This window comes from Suricata suricatta, chromosome 14 (assembly GCF_006229205.1).
Source record: "Suricata suricatta isolate VVHF042 chromosome 14, meerkat_22Aug2017_6uvM2_HiC, whole genome shotgun sequence".
Lineage (NCBI taxonomy): Eukaryota > Metazoa > Chordata > Mammalia > Carnivora > Herpestidae > Suricata > Suricata suricatta.
In genome coordinates this window covers 15,361,756-15,376,066 of record NC_043713.1, presented here as the reverse complement: position 1 = coordinate 15,376,066, position 14,311 = coordinate 15,361,756, and the positions used below count along the sequence as shown (strand labels likewise).

Below are 14,311 nucleotides of genomic sequence, written 5' to 3'. Positions count from 1 at the left end.
GTGAGCAGGGGAGGGTCAGAGAGAGAGAGGGAGACACAGAATCCGAAGACAGGCTCCAGGCTCTGAGCTAGCTGTCAGCACAGAGCCTGATGTGGGGCTCCAACCCACAAACGATGAGATCACGACCTGAGCCGAAGTTGGACGCTTGCTTAACCAACTGAGCTATCCAGGCACCCCATAAGAGAATATTTTAATTCTTGTCCTTAGGAACTATAAAGACTATACATGATTTGGAAACAAGACTGTCCCAAACAATGGCCAAAGAATTGTTCACTCCATGCTTTTTCTTTGGTTTGGTCACTCAGAAATATAATATTACCAGCTATGACTGTCCTTGCTTGTCCCTTCACATCGTTTTTATCTGTGTCTTCACTGTAGTTGACTCTCCCTTCCACAAAGATGTGGAACCCCTTTTTCACATACTGATAGGCTGCATCTCTGAGGCCTGGTGGGGGTACTGATATTTTGTGCTATGTCGTCTTTTGACTGACATCACCCATTGGGTATACTTCACTCTCCCTTGACCGCCACATCTCATTCGTTGCTAGAGAAAATATCATGACAGGGTTTCCCCCTTCCACCTGTCTCATGACGGGGTCCTGGCCCACTTGCCCAAGGAGCTGCACACAGTTCAGAGATTTTTCAAGAACAAAGCTGCTGGCGATTTCAGACTCACTTCTTACAAACTGATGAAATACATGTAACGCGGGTCTTCGAAACATGGCTTCTATTTGCTTTTCCTACAATCTAGTCTCTGCTCTTCCCCTAGCAAAGAACTCGTGGCTCCTTCCCTCCCAGACACTCTAGCCTGAACCAAAAGGTTTTATTTTTAAGCAATCTCTACACCTAACGTGTGACTTGCACTCACAACATTGAGATTAAGAGTTGCAGGGGTACCTGGGCGGTTCAACCACCTCTTGGTTTTGGCTCAGGTCATGAGCTCACACTTCATGGGTTCAAGCGCTGTGTCGGGATCTGCGCCCACAGTGTGGAGCCTGCTTGGGATTCTCTGTTTCTCCCTTTCTCTCTGCTCCTCCCCTGCTCACTCATGGTGTCCCCTCCCCTCAAAATAAGTAAATAAACATTTTTTTTAAGTTGCATGCTTCACTGACTGAGCCACCCAGAAGCTTCTGGTTTTTAGACTTTTTATCACTCTTTATATCAGGTTAGATTTTAGTTTGCTAACTAAAAAAAAAAAGAAAAATTCTAAAGATCTAAAAAAACACAAAAAAAGATCCAACAAAATGTTACAAGTAGAAGCCAGAAATGCACATTTTGCTTCCCAACCTGTAAGCAAAGTACAAAGCTGGTCCCGCGAGCGAAATGTCCCATGGTGTCTGATTTTGAACTTCCTTACTGCTCAGCTTACAATTCCTCTGACTAAAAACAATACTTACCGTCAGTGTTTTTCTGTCATTTCAAGATCTCACTGTACTGAAACATGCCACTGTGGTGTACAATTAAGAAGGGAATCGAAACAAGGGAGATTTTTACTGTTAAGAAATATAATGAGAATCAGCGCCTGCTTTATTGTATGATTTCTATGCTTTCTAATTACATGAACTCTATACAGACTATGCAGCAGGAACTTTGTCTTGCTTCCTTTGGCTCAACTTTTTGGGTAGCCCCCTGCTACCACCGTCAGTATACAGGAAGTGCTTAATAAGGAGACATATGCCCGGATATGGGCTCCCAGGACTGAAGGAGTCCGCCAGGCCTGCGGAGACTTTGCAAAAGTCCTGCTTTGCCACAGAGCAGCATGGCTAGTCTCTCTCTCCCAACTTTTCTCTCCCCTCCTTTGTCTCTCCCTCTTTTTATAGATTTGAGCTTCTCGCTGTTCTATGTGAATTTTGGCTATTTATTATTAAAGTCTGTAATAATTAACATCAAAATAGAACTACTTGAAATTTGAGCATAAAAAAGTTGATGAGTAAACTAGTGTCCCAGAGAAGTAAAAATCCAAGGCTACTCATAAAGGTAGGTTTTCATAGAGCTTGTCTTAGGTAGCATAATGCGTGTGTGTGTGTGTGTGTGTGTGTGTGTGTGTGTGTGTGTGTGTCTTTAGAGATGCTGTAACAAAGTAGTACAGAAGAGTTGGCTTCAACAGCAGAAATTAATTTTCTCACAGTTTTAGGGGCAGAAGTTGGAAATCAAGGTGTTGGCAGCGTTGAGTTCTGAGGCAGTTTCCGTGGCTTGTTTCGCTCTGTCTTCCTGTGGTCTTCCTTCTCTGTGTGTGTCCAAATCCTCTCTTCTAACAAGGATCCCAGTCATAGTGGGTTAGGGTCTACTTTAATGACCTCATTTTAATTTAATTACCTCTTTAAAGACCCTCTCTCCATAGATCGCTCTCACGCTCTGAATGCTGGCGTGACTATTTCAAAGTATGAATTTGGGGGGATACAGTTAACTCCATAACAGTGGGTATGTGGCCTTAACAGCTTTACTGAGGTATAATCTACGTGCCATTAATTTTACCTGTTTTAGAACTGCATGGTGTTGTTCTAAGTCTCAAAGAGTACGATGATTTAATGGGAGTATTGGATGGTGGTCCAATTGCTGCATTCTCAAATTACTTACTAAAGTATGTATTTTAATAATGGGCTAAAGCTATTGTTTTTATGCATGTGTGGGGTCAGGAACTTTATGGGAAATCTTCACACTTTCTACTCAATTTTGCTATGAACCTTGAACTTCTCTAAAAAAATTAAGTCCTTAAAAAAGTTTTTTTAATGCTTATTCATTTTTGAGAGAGAGAGACAGAGTGTAAATAGAGAAGGAGCAGAGAGAGAGAGGGAGACACAGAATCTGAAGCAGGTTCTAGGCCCTGAGCTGTGAGAACAGAGCCCGATGTCAGGGACTGAACTCACCAACCATGAGATCATGACCTGAGCTGATGTCAGATGCTTAACCTACTGAGCCACCCAGGCACTCCAAAAAATATTAAGACTTACTGGTCTAAAAATTTCCATAGTCCATTATATTGGTATTAATACATTTTATACTTGGTATTCTGACTGTTTGGTTTCTGTTTTGCCATGGTTTTTCATATAAGGATGCAAACACAGGCCCCAAACAATGGAGAGTTTCCTCTAACTTGTTAAGTGCAGTTTGATAGAACGGAAGGAGCACTGGGCTTCGAGTCGGGATATCTCACTTTGGTCTGATCTCCATGCTTTCCTCTCTGAGCCCTGGTCTCCTCAACAAAATAAAACCCTGCTCACTAAGTGGGATGGTTATACGCATCAAATGAGATTACATAGGTCAAAAATCCTTGAAAATTACAAATTGCAATGTAAATGTAAGGTGGTGTTACTTTTTGATGCAAAATAAAATGGGGCCCCTAACTAGAAAGGAGCAAAATAAACTCTTCTGAATTGTAACACTTTATTCAGTTACTTCGAAGCATAATTATCTTGCTAGAACCTCAAGTTTTAAATTGGTTTTTGATCTAAATTTTAACGCACCAAACCACCTAATGAATTTGGCTCAAAATGACAAAGAGAGATTAGGCAGTATGTCAACTCTTACAAAATCAGGCTTTCAAGTTCACGAATAGAAGTTATATTGATAACACCTTTCAGTTCGTCTCTTCTTAGATTGCATTTAATACACTGGGAAAGCTGTTTTCAGCTAGAAGCTTCCTTTGCTTTTGCTCACAAAGGTCTCTTCCCTGAAAGTCATGTATTATTTGATCATAGGGTTTGGAAGAGGAAACGTCATTCCCAACATTCCACTCTATCATATGTCTGAGTTCAGATCCTCCTCTCTGCAGCCCAAATGCCCTGATGCTAAAGTCAAACTTAGGTCTCAGTTGAAATATACATAGTGAGGCAGTTTTATAGCAAATTGGTTTATCATTAAATAAGGCTGCCTCAGAATTTTTTTAAGAAGTATTTTTTAAATGTTTATTTATTTATTTTGAGAGAGAGAGTATGTGCATGCTAGGGAGCATCGTGAGGAGCAGAGAGAGAAGGAGAGACAGAATCCTAAGCAGGCTCTGCACTGTCAGTGCAGAGCCCAACACAGGACTTGGTCCTGTGAACAATGAGATCATGACCTGAGCCAAAATCAAGAATCAGATGCTCAACTGACTGAGATACTCAGGTGCCCGACAAGACCCATATTCTTAATAGAGATCTGTAGTCCTTGAAGCAATGCATCCAAACAAAAGATCGACTCCTTCTTTGTAAAGTAGAAGGTTTACTTAGCAGGGAAGGTAGACATGGGGGACCGTGTGAATACGCAGGATGGTTCTCGGGCAAGTGTTCTAGGAAACGACGTTATTCCCACGTAATGATTGGTGTTTTCTTATCCTTTTAACTTTTGTAAGAGTGCACTGAGCAGTATGTGTGGGAAACCCCATTTGTGGACCAATGAACAAGGAGGCCTGCAACTTCAAGTAAAATATATAGTTAATTATATTTAGATCTTATGACTGGCAATTCTTAGATTGACTCACCCAACTTCCAAAGAACTGGTGAATTCTTTAGAACATTAAGTCTTCTTCTGTATGTTACAAAACATCTTTCTTTCTGAATGAATTTGCTTTTTCAAATGGAAACCATTAGTGGTGCATTGAACCATATGTGGAAATATATCAGATAACAGAAAGTTCTGTTGGTTTCCTCAGGATGTTAATTTTAAACACTCTTTTACAAACAGATCTATCTTAATGCTTTTCCTTCATTGGAACTGAAGTCTAACCTGGCAGTAGAGTTCGGTGTCTCAACACACATAATAGTTTCTGGGGAAGCCGTTAAAAACAGCTGGGGCTAAGAGAGTCTCCAGATCCCAAGGTCATGGCTAAGTCATAAATGGCACGTGGTAGATGTCCAGCCACAGCTTCTGCATTGGGTAGATAGCTCAAGGGAAAAGCAAAATGTCTTTCCTACTGAACCCCTCAGAGTATATTTTGCTCTTGAGACAAAAGTGGAGAGAGAAGACTCTAGAATTTTCTGAGGTGTAGTCTGAAGGGGTATGCGGGACTATACTCATGAAACACAAGCTTAGCTGGGACCTTAGAAACAGAAGTGGTACCAAGGGAGTGTAAGGCCTTTTTAGCATCTCTGACAACTCCAACCTCTGCTTCTGGAACTCCTAGCAAGCCGCGAGGTTGTTGAGATTGACACCGGCGCAGACTTATGTTTTTAATCAGAAATTCTCTTCCCTTTATTCCTGTTTTTTTTTCCTTTTATTTTTAAAAATAGGAGTGGACAAAACCCTGACATTTCCCCAAGCCTAAATTTTCTACATCACTGCCTCTTTTCATGAAAATGCTTCCAGAGTAGTCTTCTCTAGATTATTCCCTGATTAGCAGCATGTGGTAAATCGTAAAGGCACCTACTTCTAAAGAGATTTGGAGAAGTGTTGAGCAATTGGCTTTGATCCCAAATCTTGTACCATGAATTGCCGGGTTTGTTAGTGATTTCTCTGAACAGTGTCTCCGTGTATCATGGCAATGAGCGTTAGAACTTCTGTTCATCTTCTCTGATTGCAGAGGTTGCAAGGAACTGCTGTGTTTCTCCAGTTTTCAGATGCTTTCTATCAGTCCATTTTTCTTCTTGGGGTATCAGTCCTTCTCCTGGTAGATGGAAGATAGTTCTCAGTTAGCAGAAGACTGAGCCATCTTCCCCTCACTCAATAACAGTCTTTGTGCAGTTGTGCTGGTAGATTTTCAGAACATCTTTATAGATGGGAAAAGCCAATATAGACAGAAGGACATCTCCTTGGAGGTGGCACCTGAGGAAGACCGATGGGGAAGGAGTGGGGAGCTAAGAAAACCCAAATCCACTGATGAGCTTCAGTAAAAGCAATGAGATAAACTATAAATCAATCATTTTTCTTTTTTTAGGTTTATTTATTTTTGAGAGAGAGACAGAGAGACAAGACAGAGAGACAGAGCATGAGCAGGGAGGGGCAGAGAGAGAGGGAGACACAGAATCTGAAACAGGCTCCAGGCTCTGAACTATAAGCATAGAGCCCAACACGGGGCTCAAACTGATGAACCTTGAGACCATGACCCGAGCCGAAGTCAGACGCTTAATCGATGGAGCTACCCAGGTGCCCCGACTATAAATCAATCTTAAAGGCCAAGTTTTCCAAATCAAATCTGCTCAGTTGTGCCTATGTAAAGCTTGTGAACTACAGAGGGAGACAGATTTCTAAATGTGATACGCTAGTGTCAATGTGGGCCTACATTTTCACTCAGCAAGTATTTTCATTGTCAAATGAAATAAAAAATGAATAAGACATAATTTCTGCCAAGTTGAAATACAAATTAATAAAGGTCTTAATTTCAAAAGGATAGTTGAGTGATTAAAAAAAACTCATTTTGGGGGAAACGTCATTGTATAGCAAACACAAAGTATATATATGAAACAAATCTACGACTTTTAGAAACTTCATAGTGAAACATTGACAAATCATATATATATATATGTATATCTGATAACAGTTAATATTCATTTGATAATCTATAGGACTCTGACATCAGCTGCATATAAAAATGATTAAAAAAAACCCATTTTGGGGGAAATGTCATTGTATAGCAAACACAAAGTATATATATGAAACAAATCTAAGACTTTTAGAACCTTCATAGTGAAACATTGACAAATCATATATATATTATGTATATCTGATAACAGTTAATATTCATTTGATAATCTATAGGACTCTGACATCAGCTGCATATAAAAATGAGGTCATCTTTATCAATGAAAACATGGTATGTTTTTCCACTTTAATAGCGCTCAACAAAAACAACATTAAAAAACAACAACTAACCTTTGAAAGGCTTATTTTGACTCATTGAATCAACTCGGGTTTATATAAATGAGCACCTGATGAAATTTTAAGGTAGGAAAAGAAATTTGCTGAGAGACGTTTCACATCCTTTATGCTAACTGGTTTTCACCCTGTATGTCTACTTTATGCTGTAATGAATACTATAGTTGGATCTCCTTTGTAAATATTTACTTGCTCTAGTAAAAGAGAAATAGAAAAAGGTTGCTCATTCTTGTGCTCAGAACAAGGAAGTTCACAAACCCAAAACATTTGGTGGCACCGAAGGTGGCAGACTTAAATTTCTGACCTAACAATCCTCCATGTCCATGTTGAGCTGCCGCAGAAACTCTAGAGGGGTTCCAAACCCACCCCCCAGCAAATGGAAATGGAGAAATGGAGCCACAGAGAAGTGAAATCAATCATTAATGCGTTAGGTTGAGGACAAGCCCAGAGAAATGATTAGAATTCTTGAGTCTTAACAAGCCATTCTGATCCCTGGGTCTGGTTTTCCCCTAAATTAGGTCATGGAACATAATTTTGCCCAGAAGAGAAATCTTATTCTTTAACTTTCATGCTTAACTCCACTCCCAAAATGCACATGCTGCTCATATATCAAGGTGCCGTGTGCCAGAGAGAAAGCATCTTTAAAATCCTCCCCCCCAATAGTGTTGATTTCCTTTAAGATGCAAGGGAGTAAAGTAGCTGTTGAGCTAAAACACATCATATTTAAAAGTAAAATTTCACTTTTGTTAGCTCACATTCAAGCTGAAACAACTCTTCACAGTCATTTAGAATATTATCCTAAAAGATTCACTCGAATGTGAATCAAGTCACTTATCAGAGTGGAAAACTTTAAAAGTATCTGTGTGTTTTTGCTGAATGAAACCTCCTTTAAGAGACATGCTTGTTCAATTTTTTCTTCCGCTGTTGGGAATGTTCCAGAATGTTCTAAAGTAGGTCAGAAGAAAACAATTCTTTAATCATGACCTTCATGCCATCCTTTGATGACAGGAAGTGTGGGGGCCCGGCAAAGAATTACCTGCTTTTGTGTGACAAACCTACATTTTGTTCAGTGTTTTGAGAAACACAACTTCCATAATTCTGACTACAGGTGTTTAGTATCATGATTAGTCATAGGGAATTTATCTCGGCAAGTTTTGCTGTCTAGAAAAGGGGGGGTGGGGTGCAGCTTTTAACCCATTGTATTCTGCTAGTTCCGATTCTGTCTGTACTTAAATGACTTTCATGTTTCTTGATGTTTTGTATGTGATCTCCTGCATAGTTTCACTGGTGTCCTGAGGGCCAGAGACACTGTGCCATGGAAAGAGAGACAGACTTATTTCCAAACTAGTATTGGCAAGATACAGGTGACAAAATATTTTATGTGTGACTTCCGGGAGTTGTGGCTTGGATGTTGAAATCTTATCACTTTTGGAACATTTCATTGGTTTATGGGGATAGCAGGGGAGAGTCGTTTATTCCAAATATTTCATGCAATTGAGTCATGTTTTTCTATTCAAATAGTTCGTCTTTCAAGATATTGGGATTTTTTTTAAGAAAATGTTTTTTTAAATTTATTTTTTATTAAAAATTTTTAATGTTTATTCATTATTGAGACAGAGAGAAACAGAGCATGAGTAGGGGAAGGGCAGAGAGTGAGGGAGACAGAGAATCTGAAGCAGGCTCCAGGCTCTGAGCTGTCAGCACAGAGCCCGACGCGGGGCTCAAACTCACAAACCATGAGATCATGACCTGAGCCAAAGTCGGATGCTTAACCAACTGAGCCACCCGGGCACCCCGATATTGGGATTTTTTAAACAGTTAGAAAAGGCATGTATTCATTTGTGTATTGGGAATTTACTATATGCCAGCAACTGACCTCCATGCTTAGGCTACATCAGGGAATTAATTATGTAGGCAAAATTCCTGCTCTCACGAACAATAGGTTCTCCCAGAGGAGATAGACAATAAAAAATTACTGCAGAGAGTTCCTTCAAAGAACATGGCAATGGGACCTAGTGACGAACAGAGACTTGGCAATCAGCAAAAAACCGGAATATGTGGTCTGGATGCTGGTGGGTGGGGAGGATTCGGTTGGGGAGGCCTACACGATTCTGAGTGTTTCAGTGCTTTTTCTGGAAGGTGGGAGACAGGAGCATCAGCAGAACGTGAGGATGGGGAAGAGGTTGCAGGAGGTTTGAAGACAGAAGCTGAAGGAGTCCTAAACTGATAGATTTTGTGCAGAAAAGGATGTCATAGACCCTTGTAAATAGCCCCTCAGATCACAGATGACAGTTTCCGTGCCTCCATTCAGAATCTGTAAGAGTTTGCAGAGACGGTCAAAGTAACTTTCCACCCACCAGTTTGCCCTTTCCATCCTCCCAAAGATGACCTAAAAATAACCACTCCCTTAAAGCTGGTGTATGTGATACAAATTGTTCAAATTATTGGTGTTTAACTTGGGTTAGAAGCTGCTTGATTCTCTGAGAAACTGACAAGTTTTCCCCTTCCCCTGTTGCTTTTGCTGTTTTGTTTTTCCCAATTGTGGTAAAACAGACCTAACATCACATTTATCATTTTAGCCATTGACAAATGTATTTGTGATATTACCTCCAGGCACAGTGTTCTGTAACCGTCACCACTATCTAGCTCTAGAAACTTTTCATCGTTCCCAACATAAACTCTGTACTTTTCAGACCCCTTCCCTCAACCTCCGTCTGCTAAGCTGTATCTACTTTCCATCTTCAGGAGTTTGCTTAGTCTGGGTCCCTCATATACATGGAATTATACCGTGTTTGTCCTTCTGCGTCTGGCTCGTTTCACTTAGCAGTGTTTTTAAGGTCCATCCATGTAGCATATGTCAGACTTTCATTCCTTTGGGCTTTTAGCACCATAAAAACTTATTGCAAACAGCCATCATCGGGGTGCAGAGGCACACAGGCTAAAAACCCTGGCGATGCCCTCTGCCCTTTCTCTTCTGTGTCTCCCAGGGACCCTAGCACAAAATTGTTCTCTGTAAGCAATTCTTGAGCTGTTTCATTCAGGTGGCGTACAAACCGTACTGGACGCACACGGGAAGGCAGAATCTTGCTCCCAGCAATGCAAGGAGACCCTGGAAGGCAGCCAGGCTGCTAGCTCTGAGGCCGTGCTGGCTGCAAAGTATCTGTGCTTGGCGGAGGCGGGCAGGTGCAGTGAAACACGGCAACTGTGTATCAAAAGCAGATGTTGCCTGCTGACCAGAAAGAGGGCTGGCCCTGGCAGGGGGTCGAGAAGAAACATTTTGGTAAATGGTTTTCATAATTTTCCTCCTTGGAAGGAAATTGTCTTTCAAATGGCGGAGTCCCACAAGAAGCGACGGTGAATCACCGAGATTGCACATGCCCTTTTCTAACTGTGCGTTCTGCTGCTTCCTGGATGGCTTTGGAAGCTTAAAAGACTTGATTTGGTGGTACTCCAGTTTCAAATCCCTCAGTCATTTTAGCTCAAGCATTGTTGCATTTGAAGAAATTCTGCCCCACTTTCCAGATCTCTTTTCTCAGAAGCGCTAATGCTTAAGTATTTTCTAAACTTCCTACCATAAGTAAGGTTAGTTTTGAAATGAAAAAACATGTTAGTGAAAAGATTCACTTTTGTTCTTGTTGAATATAAAGTGACTTGTGCTTTGTGTATGAGAATTATCACTCTCTTCTGAAGGCTTTAAGGACATTTTTGGAGGCTTAGTGTATGCCACGCCTGGGTAGGCATTTGATACACACCCTTACTTGGGGCGCCTGGGTGGCTTAGTAGTCGGTTAAGCATCCGACTTCGGCTCAGGTCATGATTTTGCGGTTTGTGAATTCAAACCCCATGTGGGGCTCTGTGCTGACAGCTCAGAGCCTGGAGCCTGCTTCGGATTCTGTGTCTTCCTCTCTCTCTCTCTGCCCCTCACCCCCAAAATAAACATTAAAAAATTAAAAAAATATATACCCTTAATGTTTGTAACTGTTCTATGAAGTAGATGGTATATTCATGATCCTTATAGTCATCTTATGAGTGAGGAAACTAAGGTTTAGCACGGGGACAAAATAAATAACAAAAGGCAGGCATTACCAAAGGCCAGTGACCTTGTCCGTAGGGCAGCACTGCATCAGGTTATTAGAAGAAGCTAAACATGAAAGGGTTGAGGCACCTGACTGGCTTAGTCGGTAGAGCATCTGACTCTTGAGCTCAGGGTCATGGGTGTGAGCCCCACGTTGAGTGTGGAACCTTCTTGGGGGAAAAAAAAAACATGGAAGGGTGACTAGAAACCCCGGCCAAACACCTTGCTTTATGAATCCGGAGACTAAGGCCAGGAGCGGTGTCAGCTCTGCTCCTTGCTGGGTGAGCTGGTTAATTGTAGGGCTAGAACTGGGGCCTCCTAACGCCAGATGACTCACGGGCTCGCATACAAGATTTTCTTGTAAAATGCTTTATATCCAGGGGCTTAAAAATCAAAACTCTGGGTGGGGGTGGGGGGTGCCTGACTGGCTTGCTTGATAGATGGAGCTTGGCGTTTTGGGTTCCAGCCCCACTCTGGGTGTAGAGATGACTTAAAACTAAAATCATTAAAAAAAACCCAAAAACAAACCCAATCTCTGGTAAATACTGAAACATAAAGCAATAAGTTGGAGAAAGGCGAGCTGGGAGGTGAGATATCATGATTTTTCTAGAAAGTGCTAAAATGGGTGGGTATTTCAAGATGTTGCAACTGCATTTCTTCATCGCCTCTGTCTGCCTTCTCTGACCTCTCTCCCTCCCACCTCTCATCTTGTCTCTTGGGCTGCCCTTGAACAGCAACATCCCATCCCAAAGGAGAAGCCTGTGTTTGGATAATGGTGTCACCTGATTTTTAAAAAAATGTTTCTTGGACCTTGTGGAGCTATCAAAGTAGCATCTCAAAGCAAGCAAGAAAACCCACAGTGGGAATAATAATCCTTACTTATGTGTTGAAATGTGAGAAATCAAAGCAGTTATTTGTGTTTGAGTGCCCAGGTGTCCTTTGTTATCTTTTTTCCATGCTTAGTATTGCTGTCCAATGTATCTTATTTTATTATGAGTTTTTAGAGTTTATTTATTTATTTAAGTAATCTCTACACCCAACATGGGGCTCGAACGCATGACCCCAAGATCAAGAGTCTCATGCTCTACTGTTGGAGCCATCCAGGCGCCCCACTTAATGGATTTCCCATTTATTTTTAGTTGCCAACTGGCTTCATTGTCTTCTTCTTGCAGCCATCAGTTAAGCTGCTGCTGTATTTTAGGGCACTAGGCACATCCTTAGATCTGATTGAAATTTATGCTCAGAGTCTGGTCAAGGCGCCCAATTCACCGGCATATTCCCCATTCCGCTGAGAAGACACGCTGAAGCCCAAGGTCAAGGGCTGGGGTGGCTGCACGCTGTTGCTGGAAATGCATGTCAGGTGTCCCAAGCCTTGTCACCTCCTTCTCAGGACAGGGTGGCTGGAAGCAGTGGAGAAGAACGTGCAGTCTCTGAGCACAGCTCGGCTCCCCGGCCCTGGGGGAGGGGCGGCTCTCTGCAGACCCCATGCACCTGGACATGGACCGCCGTGGCGGTTTCCTCTGCAAAACAGGAAAGCCTTATATAGCAAAACCTCAGCTAACAGGAAGCCAACGAATCCAGACGTCTCATTCTCCGGTGATTCTTGAAACCAGCTCGTTAGGTTTCTCAAATAATTGTACTTCGTGTTCCTGCCACTAAAACAAAACAAAACAAAAAACCCAAAAAACCAAACCAAAACAAAAAAAACCCCAAAACCCAGAGGGCACTTTGCATGCACTTTCAGAAAGTATGAGAGATTTTTCTGATATACAATTCTGAACAGTACTTACCCCACCCAGCTTGACCCGACCGGTTTTTAAATTTTTTATTAAAAATTTTTAATGTGTTTTTATTATTGAGATAGAAACAGAGCGTGAGTGGTGTATAGGCAGAGAGAGGGGGAGACACAGAATCAGAAGCAGGCTCCAGGCTCTGAGCTGTTAGCACAGAGCTGGACACGGGGCTCAAACTCACAAACTGTGAGATCATGACCTGAGCCAAAGTTGGATGCTTAACCAACTGAGCCACCCAGGTGCCCCCTGACCATTTTTTATTATTAATATGCCTTTGCCTTAATCACATTCTTTACTTTTATCCTACATTTGCATATGATACATTTTTATAAAAGGCTTCAAATTCCCTTTGAAACAAAGCTACAAAGAAGGTAATCATTGAAAATGTATTTATGCTAAATACAGCCTTCTCAAAAGGTCCACAAAACATTGTTCCTTGCTTCTTTACTGCTAATGAACACCATCTCCTCATGTCACCTTGTATACTGTTTCTATGGTCCTCTCCGTGAGCCCGAAACCCAGCTTTGTATTTGCAAGAATGCTTCCTCTTTACCCGTTGGTCAGGCTTACTCAGCTACTGCCTGTGGTTGGAAGGCTTGGGAAGAGCTCTATTTTTCTTTTACTGCCGTATCTTCTAAATATTTTGTTTTTTTTAATTTTTATGTATGTATGTATGTATGTATGTATTTATTTATTTTTGAGAGAGAGACAGACACTGAGCGTGAGCAGGGGAGGGCCGGGGTCGAAGGTGGACACAGAATCCGAAGCAGGCTCCAGGCTCTGAGCTGTCAGCACCGAGCCTGATGGGCGGCTCCAACTGTTGAGGTGTGAGATCCTGACCTGAGCTGAAGTCAGATGCTCAACTGACTGAGCCACCCAGGGCCCCATAAATATTTTGAAACTCATCCTCTTTCTTTATTTTCACTGGTGCCAATTCTGGTCAGTTCTTTTTTATTTCTCTACCAGACAAAGGCAATACATTCTTTTTAAAATTTAAGACAATTGTATTATTTTAAGTTGTCCAATTCAGTGGTTTTTAGGATATTCACAGAATCGTGGACCATTACCACTATTGGAATTCCAGAACATTTTCATCCTTCCCACCCCCAATCCCTATGCCCATTAGCAGTCACTCCCCATTCCTCCCTTTCCTTAGCCCCTGGCAGTCAGTAATCTATTTTCTATCTTCAGAGATATGCCTATTCTGGGCACTCCATATGAATGTCATCATATACCATATGGTCTTTGTCACTAGCTTCTTACACTTAGCAGAATGCTCCGAGGGTTCATCGATATTGTACCATGTATCAGCCCTTCATTCCTTTTTATGGCTGCATAATATTCCCTGGTATGGATAAAACACATTTGTGTATACATTCAGTTGCCGGAAACTTGGGAATAGTTTCTTTATTAATAAATTTCCCTGCCTCATTGGCTTCCTCATGCCAGTGCATGGTCTGTACTATGTCCACGATCACCTTCTTGAACAATTCTGATTGCAGCGCCCTGTAATCAGAAACCTGGGGGAGCGCCTGGGTGGCTCGGTTGGTCAAGCATCCGACTCTTGATCTCTGCTCAGATCATGATCTCAGGGTTTGTGAGCCCATGTTGGGCTCTGTGCTGATGGGGTAGAGCCTGCCTGGGATTCTTTCTC

The 14,311-nt window shown here is 41.7% G+C and overlaps 1 pseudogene; it reads right to left on the bottom strand.

The window, feature by feature from the left end:
* Positions 1–203: 203 nt before the first annotated feature.
* On the bottom strand, positions 204–722 carry LOC115277374 (annotated as a pseudogene).
* Positions 723–14,311: the final 13,589 nt, after the last annotated feature.